This window comes from Moschus berezovskii, chromosome 7, assembly GCF_049115385.1.
Source record: "Moschus berezovskii isolate FMDL1 chromosome 7, NW_MosBer_1.0, whole genome shotgun sequence".
NCBI classification, from domain to species: Eukaryota; Metazoa; Chordata; class Mammalia; order Artiodactyla; family Moschidae; genus Moschus; species Moschus berezovskii.
Window position 1 is genome coordinate 64796246 of NC_142466.1, and position 12056 is coordinate 64808301.

At 39.7% G+C, this 12056-nt stretch overlaps 1 pseudogene; it reads right to left on the minus strand.

The window, feature by feature from the left end:
- Nucleotides 1-403: 403 nt before the first annotated feature.
- Nucleotides 404-12056, minus strand: part of LOC129557141 (serine/Arginine-related protein 53-like) — a 32173-nt pseudogene continuing 20520 nt past the window's right edge.

Here is a 12056-nt window from a genome sequence, read left to right on the forward strand (position 1 = left end):
TAAAAACCAAAGTTACTGCCCTCTAGAAAATATGATCTGAAAAAAATGGCAGAGTTTTTATGCGGTCACAGTTGACTGTCTGCCCAAGCCACTCTTCCCCTGGTGGTCTCTTGGGATTTAGGGAAAATGTTGGCATCTTAGAAAATATTTTATTCTGTTGGTTCAAATTTGTAGAGGGAGTCAGCCACACAGCTTCTCCTGAAGCAGGTGAATTCAAACTCTGAAGGAAAATCAGCTCCCTCCCTTCATATAAGACATTTTTTTATTCATACTAATACTTCTAGGATTAGCTTTATTAACAGTATGACATTTTCATGCATTCTTAAACTTTATGCTAGTTTCAATATTCACAATGTTTGATTAAGTTCAAATCAACAATTAGTAGAGCCTACATGAGAAAAGAATGAAATGAGATTACCCTTTTTATATAATCAGCTAAATTGTTTTTAAGAGTAAAAAGTTAATACTAGGATTTAAAAACCTAAATTTCCAATGTTACTGTTAATTCAACCACAAGAATATTACTTTAGGCCACAGGACTGCCCATTAGCCTTTCTAGTCAGAGAGCGATTAATCTCTTGAACCATTTTTCCTCAGCATCAGCTTTCTCAATAAATAAATTTGGATGAGCCAGAGAACTGTCATCTTGGTACTTGATAGCAGTAGAGATGCTGCTTGGGTCTATTTCCTTTTCATTACTCGGCAGATCAGCCACCACTGATGCTGGTCCTGGTGTGGCTGCTGCATGCTTCACTTCACTAGCTTCCACTGACTTTTTGATTTCTTTACTTGATCTGAATGTTTGCTGAACAAAAGAATCACTTTCAATGGCTTCAATTTCTTTGACTCTTTTTACTTGTTCTACCAGGGTGGTTTGGTCTTCCTCCTTGCTTCTCTTTGCTTCATTTCTTTCTTTGGCTTTCAATGCTTCATCAGCTTTTGCAGCAGCTTCTAGAACCAAATGAAGTCTTGCTTTGGCCTGTTCAGCTGGTAGCAGATTCTAATCCAGCTTTGATGTTTCCAGATTCCCCATGTTTGATGTTGTATAATTCCTTGTCCTTGCCTTTATCCTTTTCCTTTTCTCTTTTCTCCTTATCTCTGCCTTCACGTCGTTCTCTATCCTGAGACTGACTACGTGTTCTTCTGTGACTGGACCTTTCACTGCTTCGACTATGGGAATGTGGCTGAGGTCTTGATCGGGACCTTCATTTTATTAGCCTCCATATAAGACATTTTAGATCAGTGGCACCCACAACCTTCTATGGCAGCAGCAATTGCATGCTCTCATCCTTCCCTTCCACCAGGCCCCGTGACAACGTTTTTCCTCAAATGCACACACTCAGTACACTGACCTAATTTAAACAGTGGCTGTAAATTCCCCACAGTGGAGGATCTGCCCCATCTGCCTATAATGCAAGTCCAGGAGCCCACTTGTCTCATATGCAGTCATTCTGTAACGTTATACATGGATTTCCTGGTAGCTCAGCTAGTAAAGAATCCACCTGCAATGCAGGAGACCCTGGTTCAATTCCTGGGTCAGGAAGATCCCCTGGAGAAGGGATAGGCTAGCCACTCCAGTATACTTGGGCTTCCCTGGTGGCTCAGATGGTAGAGAATTCACCTGCAATGCAGGAGACCTGGGTTCGATTCCTGGGTTGGAAAGATCCTCTGGAGGAGGGCATGGCAACCCACTCCAGTATTCTGGCATGGAGAAGTCCATGGACAGAGGAGTCTGATAGGCTACAGTCCATTGGGTCGCAAAGAGTCAGACACTACTGAGCGACTAAGCATACAACTTTATACATAATCTCGTCCTGCTCTCAGATGACAGTCTTCCTTCCTAATCACAAATTCATTGTTTTAAATAAACTAAAGGCCTAATTCTAACAGTTTTTCTAGAGTTTCACCTGACTTACAACTCCCCAAACAGCTTCAATTTATAAGCACAAGTTCAAGAGAATAAAACTGCACAAAAGTTGAGACACATTGATGATGATGCTCTCATCCTTCCCTTCCACCAGACCCTGTGACAGCATTTTTCCTCAAATGCACACACTCAATGCTGATGTTGACATCAGCAACTGTCACAATAATGCTAAATCACAAACCAAGGAGAACTTAGTGGCTACACCATAAGGCTCTTCTCTAGACTGAAGGCAGGTAGGACAACTCTATTCCATGAGCACTCATCCTGGGTCCCCGGCTGAGGAAGCAGCAGCCATTATCATGGGAAGAGGTCAGAGCCCCCAGAGGTTCACGTGGACATACAAAGCATCTAAAGACCCAGGACAGGAACTCACACACTGTCATTTCCTACTATATTTCATTAGCTGAAGCAAATCACAACGCCAAGTCCATGTTGGTAGCGTGGGAAGTATATTTCTCCAATGGAGGCAGTGGTGAGCAAGAGAAGGAATATTTGCTCAACAGTGGTCTACTCCACAGGGTTTCACCTATGGCTCAGCAGTAAAGAATCCACCTGTGACACAGGAGACACGGGGTTTGATCTCGTGGAGGAGGAAATGGCAATCCACTCCAGTATTCTTGCCAAGAAAATCCCATAGGCAGAGGAGCCTGGTGGGCTACAGTCCATGGGAAAGAGTTGGACATGACTGAGCACACACCCAAGCACGGTCTACTTCACAACACCTATGCGGATGCCTACTCTTTCTTTGTTCCTTGTATGCTCAGTGTTTCCTTGCATCTCAATATAAATGTCTTCCTTGCCCAGAGTTACAAGTTAGATAACACAATACTTCTACAAATCAGAAATTGTCTATCACAACAAAATCTGCATGAGGTCTAACCACTGTCGCCTACTTAGCACTAGGTAAGAGATCTGGACTAAGATGTTCTGCTAGCTGTGTGTAGCAATCATTAGAAATAAATGCATGTATAAATGATGTGCAGTTTAAACACACATACACACACTCACAAACCACAGACATTTTTGTAAACTCTCCAGTGCCATGGGGAATCTCTAGCTTGTGGTCTGGCCTTTCATGTGGAGTTTCACTTGAGTATTTACTTTGGAATTTGATAAACACAGCTATTCACAGGGCCATCACCACATGGTACATTTGCTACCACAGAAACACAGAACTTCTTCTGTAGGAACATCTCCTATTCATCCTGCAAGCTGAATCCCTGCCGTTTCCTAAAGATCCCACAAAATGACTGTACATGTCGCACAGTAATTTGGAACAGGGGGTAATCATTCATTCTGCACAGCTCTTCTTTGGCCTCCTTCCTCTGGCAAAATTACCATCATCATGTTTTACTTTAAAACTTAAAAAAGAGAGAGGTGGGGGGGGAAATATGGTCTCACTTGAACAACTGAGAAGTTGGAGTGGCAGGAATGAAGACCTGGCTAGGGCGGGTCTTCTGGAACTTTGTCTGCTTTTGCTACCAAATTACATCTTAAGGTGTAGAAAAAAGAACAATGAACAGGCTGACCCGGAATTAACCTCAGAACTTGTCTGTCATTTAACTTTTTCTTGTAATGATGAAGGAGAACAGCCATGTCTGTCCCTTTCCTATGTGCTCAGAATTTAAGCTGAGAGAGATTCAGCAGGAGACCGGATAGAAAGTGCAACACCAGGCTTAAAGCCCCAGAAGAGACCACACAGAGAAGAAAGTGCCCCAGCTCTGTAAGCAGACAGATGCGGGTTTCCATCCAGACTTGCTCCTTCCTCTGTGTTCGGGCAAAACTGCTTAAGTTACTTTTTGCTGCATAATAAACCACCTCAAAACTCAGTGGTTTAAAACGACAACCATCTGACCACAGTCACAGGTTTGTGGGTCTAGGATTAGAGCAGTGCACGGTGGAGACAGACTGTCTCTGCTCCACAATGTCTTTGGTCTCAGATAGGATAGCACAGAGGGCTGGGAATGACTAGGATGACCCCACTCTGGACACAAGTGGGGTCCCAGATTCTGGCTTCGGGTAGTCTTTTTGATTCTTCTCCAAATAGTATCTGATGGGGCTGGAATGTCCAAGATAACTTCTGGGCTAAGATGACCAGAAGACTGGTGCTGGCCAAGCACGCCTGTCTGTCTCTCGCCCGCTCTCTCCTCCACTGCCCCTTCCTCCTCCTTCTCTTCTTCTCCCTCTCCCTTTCTTTCATTCCCGCTGCCCCTCTCTCCTTCCCACTGCCCCTCCCGCAGTGAGGCAGCCTCTCCACATGGTTGACTTGAGCTTACTCAAAGCATGACAGTCTCAGAGTACTTGAACTTCTTACGTGACATCTAGAACAGAAGCAAAAACTATCAGGTCTCTTAAAGATTAGACCCAGAGAAGGCAATGACACTTCTACCACATGCTTTTGGTCAAACCAACCAGTCTCAAGGGCCAATTCAGATTCAAGGGAAGAGAGAACAATACCCAACCTCTTGATAGAAGGGGAGCAAAGAATTGCAGACATTTTTAATCTATCCCAGACTCAATTTCCTCATTTGTGAAACAAAGGCAACAACCACAGGAAGAAGTTTTGTAAAATGAATATATGACTGTTTTGAATGTTTGTAAAATATTCGACATTTAGGTAGCATTTCAAATGGTAGCATTTACTACCAAGAGAGTTTATTTGAACAAGGAACATCTAAAACTCCCAATATCAGATGTTGGTCTTACTGATGTGAAGGAAAGAGAGAACAAACCTTTTCAGAGATGTAAACATATAGCCAAGATAAAATATAATGTATAATAAATATACCCATTCTATTGTTTCCTTCTGATTTGCTCCCGTTGTTATTAGCCTTCTATTGTTTTCATGGTTCAGATGAATCTAATAACATTTTCTTATGATAGGACAGAAAATCATTATGGTAGAATTGTGTTATAATATCAGGGGGGTGAGGAATATCCTGGTGGTGAGAGTGGATGCTTAGAAAGAAGTCCTGTTGTTGGAACCTGATGGTGTATGCAAGCCTTCTTCTACAGTTATACAATGGATGAAGAGAACTGACCTCCTATGGAGATAGAATCTCCTCTGGATTGTGGACAAGGCACTACAGAGCAGAAAACAGGAGTCAGAGAAGAGAACTCAAGCTGAAATTCCAGCTCTGACACTCACCACAGAAGACAAGTTCCTTACCTTTCTGTACTTCCATATCTTCCACTCAGAGGTATGGAGCATGAGGTATGGCACACCCAAAGCACATCAAAGTCCCTTCTTTCAGAACCTAGTCATGTCAGTGGACTGAGTGCCCCAGATTTTGCACGTGTTCTCTACTTTAAAATTCCTGTCCCCCTAAGTACTTTCATACTGACAGCACAGATGGCTTTTATTTTGGATTGGAGAGTTAACTTACTCAATTCTCAGGTGGTTCAGTGGTAAAGAATCTGCCTGCAAATGTACAAGATGCAGGAGATGTGGTTTGATCCCTGGGTCAGGAAGATCACCTGGAGAAGAAAATGGCAACCCACTCCAGTATTCTGGGCAATCCCATAGACAGAGGAATTGGCAGGCTACAGTCCATGGGGTCACAAAATAGTTGGACACGACTTACCAACTTAACACACAGCCTGGAGGTGACTTGAGAAATTGAGTCTCCAGAGGAGAAGGTATATCCAAGTAGACTCATTTGACTGGCTAGCTCAGTAGCTCCCAAGCTTTTGCTAAATTCACAAGCCAACACCACGCAGATTAACATTGATTTTATCTTTACCTACATCATTTTTCTTCCTCAGACCATAAGTTCCTTGAAGCAGGGTTCATGGGCTCTATTTTGTACACGTTTTACATTTTTTTCAGCAGGAGGATGAAAGGCAGCCTGGTGTACTAGAAAAAGTGCAAGGTTTGGACTCAAATGGCCCCTTCATTTTACCATGTATTAGCTAGTGACCCTAAACTAATCTCTTAAATCTCTCTAAACCAGTGGTTCCCAAACACGGCTGCACATTTGAACCATTTTTATTAGTGGTTTTTTTTTCCCCAAATACTAATGCCCAGCTTCTACCCCCGGGCATTCTGATGTACTGGTATGGGTTGCTGCCTAAGCACCAAGATTTCTGAAACTCCCCAAGGAATTCTATAGCTGGGTTTGGAAATCACTCCTCTAAACTATTAATACAAATTCCCTCCTCTATAAAACAGTGGTGAAAACTGTCCCAATTATAAACAGCTAATGAAACATTTTAACAAGATCATAGATGGTAAAGGGTTGGCCTATTATACATGATCTGAGAATAATATTCAGCCTTGTTAGCTGGTGGTGGCGGAAGTCATGAGCCATGGTACGATGAAGACTCATGAGGACTCTCCCAGCCTAGCTAGCTATGGAGCATATTTAGATCCCTTTAAATGTCAGTCCAATTTCTATTTCTATGCATCTAGAACTTTTTCTGACTTGTAGAAAAAGTCAGAGGCATGACTACAGAGGCATCTTTTGTTTGGATTTACCTGCGAGTGACATGGACACTTGACTGTCTCACCTTGCATAGCAATGAGATGACATGTCCTATGAGTCTAATTACTAACTAGAGAAACTTTTGTGGGGTCATCAAATTTTACAGGGCTAACTTAAACATGTGAGGAGAAAATTTTGGTATCAAGTTACATGTGAGCCTTTGAAACTATTTTGGGTCAGCTACATAGCAGAAGTTTGGGCCTGGCAGAGAGCCGTAAAACTGGGCCAAAAATAAACCAAAGACCATTATAAAAATGTTCTAAGTGCCAAATGCGTGAGATGCTAAAATTGCAATATAATGGAGTAAAAATTTACAAGAAAGGTTTTCCAATGGTGGTACTAAGTATTCCAACCCAGAGAAACAGAGTTCAGGGGGAGAAGTCGGGGGAGTGAACCCAGTCCCTGGAAAGAAGCCTTCCCGAGAGCCACGAGTGTCCCCGTCCTGGCTATTTACAATTTATTACCCATCAGACATCACAGGCATTGATTTTCTCTTCCCTATCAGAGAGCACAGGCTGAATAACCAGGGTATGGGGAAGAGTTTTCATAAAAATTAATTGGGTCACTCAGCTTTTCACCGTATTTAGCAAATGCTGCTCCATTTGCCCTTCTCCTGGCCTGGACCTGCTCTTCCTGCTTCTCTCGCATCCAAAGCATCCATAACGTACACAGGCACATCCACACATAATTTATTTATAGTCTCATTTTCCTGAACTCCAGAAAAGGTGGTGATTTATCCTTGGTACAGACCTGTGGTAGAGGTTTCAGGAAAGGTAGCAGCAAGCACTGGGCTACTTCCTCCTGGTTCTTCTCTGCCTGCCAGTCTCAGCCTGCTCTGCTCAGTCCATATCCCTCCCTCCTTTTCCCTAATTAGGAACTGCTACCAATTGTACATGGACAGATTTATGCATGGCTGGGGACCAGCTAGTCTCCCACTGATTGTCTAAAAGAAGAGTATGTTCTATGTCAAAAATCCTTTGCATGGAGTCCAACTGTTTTCTTGGAAATAGCTCCTTTGACCCAGGCCCATAATTTTTTTAGGTTTGAATTTTATGGGCCTGATGCAAAGTCTGTCAACATTTTCTTTCTGAGACTTATTCAGGGTACAGCATATTTTTGAAATGTGCAAAAGTTTGGGGATATTTCTGTCATCTGGTGCCAAGAAAATGTATTGGAAAAGAAGAGGGTGAGAGAGGCAGAGCAGTATGCTTAATGACCACTTACTAAGGGATTTCTGAATACCAAGGCAGAAATGACATTCAGATCAGAGGTGTGTGCATATGCCTGTGTGTGCATACCTATATATGCATGAGGATATAATATTCTGTTGTTTAAATATAATAATAATATTTTAATAATACCTCTGGTTTCCCATTTTGTGTGCAAGGAGCTTAGGAGGCATGACACTGTCTGAACAATAAATACAAGCTGAACAGACTGAAAAGTCAACAACTCTTCTTGGATCTGGATCCATAAGAGAGAGGAGGACACAGTCAAAGCACTGCCCCCAAAGCTGGAGAAACAGATATGTGAATACAGGGTCAGGCTCTAGTCCATGAACTTTACATACAGTAGCTCACTTGATCTCTCAGATCTAGTGAAGCGGGTATTATCATCCCCAATGTAGAAATGGGGAAACTGAGACACAGAGGTATTCAAGTATTTTGCCTACAGTAACACAACTAACTAAGTGTATGAGTCAGATTTCGAAGTAATGCAGTCTAGCTCCAGAGCCTATGTCTTAATTATTATACCTGACTACCTCTCTAGAGTCTAGGACATTTTCCAAGTTGATGCACATAGCATGGAAGATATATTTCTAGATACTTCAAACCACACCACTTGGTAGATACATCTTATTATTCTATATAATACTGACCTTGGAGTGTTTCATACTACATCTATAGATAATTCTCTGGAGTCAATTTGGTACCTTTAATCACAGAATCCATTGTCAAGAAGAAGACATAAGTCTCTTAAATGTTATGTCAAACTGAGGTGTTATTTGCCTGTATGGTTGAATGAGTCACACTAACTTTGAAACCTGGTAGTAGAAGCAGCAATAGTAGCAGAAATACAAATACTACTACTAATAATAATAACAACAATAGTAACAAGAGTCAAATGGCACTCTGTTGATCAATTATTATTTACCAGGCATCATGCTTAGTTTTCATATTCATTATATTTTTTAATCCTCAATAAGATCCCTCTAAAGTAGGTATTATTATTCTCACTTTAGAGAAACTAAGATTTATAGAGAGGTTAAGTAAATTCTGTAAGGTCACAGACAAGTAAGAGGATGAGATTTGAACCTAGGTCTTAGCCGTAGGCTGCACGATCCTTTATTGCCAATTTAATCTTCTGATAAGTTTGTTCACCTGTAAAATGAAGGAAGTTGAATTCCAAGATGGCTTCTAGCTCCATAGTGAAAGGATTGAATGCCACTGAAGACATATAAATTGAGTGTCAGGAGGAAAGTAAGTAGAGGTGGGATGATTTCATTAGATAAAGATTAAAGATGCTCAGGACTTCCCTGGTGGTCCAGTGATTAAGAATCCACCTTGCAATGCTGGGGACACAGTCTCCATTCCTGGTCAGGGAACTTAAATCCCACAAGCCACAGATCAACTAAGGCTGCACTGTACTACTGAGCCTCAGCACCACAACTGGAGAGTCCATGCATTGCAACAAAAGATTCCCGCATAACACAGTGACGATCCCACATGCCACAGCTAGGACCCAGTGCAGCCAAATAAATAAATTTAAAAGAAAAGATTAAGGCTATTCCTCATGGAAAGGATATAAAGCACTTCTGTCCAAGAAAGCCTCATCTCTGGACACAGGAACCAAAATGTCATGGTGACCAATGGCCAGAATAGACAGACTCTTAACCAGAGTAGATTCTCAGATAGTTGAATGTGGAGGAAACAGCATGATGTTGGAAGTTAATGTTTACCAAACACTGGGACTCTGTACCCATATTTAAGCACAGTTTCTTCTTTATATAAATGTATTTTAATGAAATGTATGAGTCAAATTAGAGAAAAATATGTAAAAAAGTTTTAAATAATATGCAGATATGGCAGAAACAATGAAACTATTACCTACAACTGAATTTAGGAACATGGATAGTCTAGAATTCACTCTGATATTAACTAGATGTGAAACAACAAAGCTCTCCAATCTTTAGTTTTCCCATTTAAAAATATGAGAGTTAAATTAATTTCCAAATATCTCTTACAACTCAAGGGAAGCTTCACTTTTAAAAACTGTTCATAACTAAATTTTAAAATATATCCACACTAGATTTCCTTACACCTTTCACTGAGTCAGGAGTGCTAGCCCATCCTATAATTAGCCAATAGGTCATTTTTCAGTTAAAAGCTGTTTGACCTATTTATTGAGTATCTCTAATCTTGAATGGTCATCTGTCTGTCCTAAGTAGTTTAGGAAAATGATTCTGAATCTCCTTTTCAATCTAATTTTACACTCACATATCAAATTTCAAGTCGATGATACAGAGACTTCTGGTTTTTAAATGGCAAGATTAACTGAGACATCAGGGAAGCCCAAATGTATAGTTATGTATAAATTATGACATATGCACATATGCAATCAAGGAATATGGTATGAACACAGGAGAGACAAGAGGTTCTAACGTTTGAGTAGATGTTAAACTCTGGTCAGCCTCAGAGATGAAAGCATCAACTGGTTGACACTCAACACCCTAAATCATAAGGAGTTTTACTGTGCACCAGGGAGGCTTCCTGCTACCCCAGAACACTGCTAACACAAAACACCTCCAAATAGCTGGCTCATCATTCAAAGATGAGGGATAATAAAAAGGAATTTGCAAAAGATCTAGTCAAAGATATTGTAGTAAAATATCCACTATGGAGAGCAGTATAGAGGTTCCTTAAAAAACTAAAAATAAAGCTGCCAGATAACCCTGCAATCCCACTCCTGGGCATATATCCAGAGAAGAACATGGTCCGAGAGGATACACACATCCCAGTGTTCACTGCAGCACTGTTTACAATAGCCAAGACATGGAAACAACCTAAACCTCCATCAACAGAGGAATGGATAAAGAACATGTGGTACATATATGCAATGGAATATTACTCAGCCATTAAAAAATATTCTGCCATGAAATAAAGCCATTTGCAGTAACATGGATGGACCTAGAGATTACCATAGTGAATGAAGTTAGAGAAAGAGAAATATCATATGGTATCCCTTAAATGCAGAATCTAAAAAGAAATAATATGTGTATTTACAAAACAGAAACTGACTCACAGACTTAGAGAATGAACTTATAATTACCTAGGGGGAGGGCTGGGGTAAGGGATAGTTAGGGAATTTGAGATCAGTGTATGTATACATACACTATATATAGCATTATATATTGTTATCAGATACAGCAATATACACTGCTAAATTTAAATTGGATAACCAACAAGGACCTACTGTATGGCACAGGAAACTCTGCTCAATATTATGTGGCAGCCTTGATGGGAGGGGAGTTTGGGGGAGAATGGATACATGTACAGGTATGGCTGAGTCACTTTCCTGTGCACCTAAAACTAGCACAACATTGTTACTTGGCTGTACTCCAATATAAAATTAAAAGTTTTTAAAAAACACAAAAGAAGAAAAACAAAAAAGCACATCATAAAAAATATTACAAAGAAGCAGACAGAAATATCAAATACATATATATCTAGGATCTCAGAGAATTAAATAGAAAAAACATCATTTTAGAACAAGAGCACAAAGAAAAGATACAAATATTCAAAAGGGAAAAAAGTGAGCAGACATCAAAAGGAAAATACATATGAAATATCCAGGACTCAAAAAAGAAGTCAAAGAAAAAAATCATCAGAGAAATCAAGACTGTTATGGAAATATCAAAAAATACAACACACACTGAGAAAAAACAGAACTGAGAAAGGAGAACAAAATAAAATGTATATACTAAAGATTTTTTATAGGACTAGACAGGAAACGGAAAATATAAAACCAAGGAGATCCTAAATTTAAATATTTTTGTTCTTTAAAAAAAGAGTATAAATTGAAGAGAAAAAAAAATCCAAGATATAATTCAAGATAATTATTTTAAATCAATTAAGAGTTAGAACTACAGATTGAGAGGTTATACCATATACCAAGAAATAATGAATCAGAGAGATAAATATCAAGACATACTTCAGTAATGTAATTAAACTTAAAGAAATAGTTATTTGGGTAGTGATCCAAAAATAGCAATCATGAAACTGCCAATATTTTGTCATTTTAGCCTGTAAAAAATGAAACAATTTCTTCTGGTTTTATTTAATAACAAAAGCTTGGAGATAAGGGCTGAAATAGAGAATGGAGTGCAAATATATTGGTAGAAATTAAAATATATCATCTAATTCTGATTAATCTGGTAATAGAAATATGCCTATGGAAAGGTTCAAAGTAAACACTAAGAAGACAGAAAAAGATACCATAATCAGTTAAAATCAGGGTAATCAGGAAAAAGAAAAGATCAATAAAAATTGCAGGAATACTTATTTCTTTGTTCATAAAAGTGAAAATTATATCACTTAAGCTGATCGCCGAAGAATTGATGCTTTTGAACTGTGGTGCTGGAGAAG